A 399-nucleotide genomic window follows, 5' to 3' on the forward strand; every position below is an offset into this window, starting at 1 on the left:
AACACACACGCGCGCGCGCGCAAACACGCCAACACGCACGCACGCACGCACACATACACATGGGATCAGATATCTGCCACGTCCATGTCGTTGATCCTGGGTAATGCCAAGAGCAGGATACACGCATACATTGTACACGCACTAACACGAAATTAAGGGGAGTTAAAAAATTGCAAATTTAAAGATAAAATAACTTCGTCAAAAATCATCGTATCGAGATGATTAAAAAAGCATTTTAAAGCTTGAAATTTCTACTTTTCGGATCGGTACTTCAAAAGTCGATCTTGCCGATATCTCGTGCAGTTACATAAACATAAATGAAAATGTGTCAAACCTCAAAATTTTTTACGAAATTTGCGAAGTTCCACGACGCGAACTAAAAATTGTGCACAAATGCGG

The sequence above is a fragment of the Trachymyrmex cornetzi genome, unplaced genomic scaffold, assembly GCF_001594075.2.
Source record: "Trachymyrmex cornetzi isolate Tcor2-1 unplaced genomic scaffold, Tcor1.1 scaffold854, whole genome shotgun sequence".
NCBI classification, from domain to species: Eukaryota; Metazoa; Arthropoda; class Insecta; order Hymenoptera; family Formicidae; genus Trachymyrmex; species Trachymyrmex cornetzi.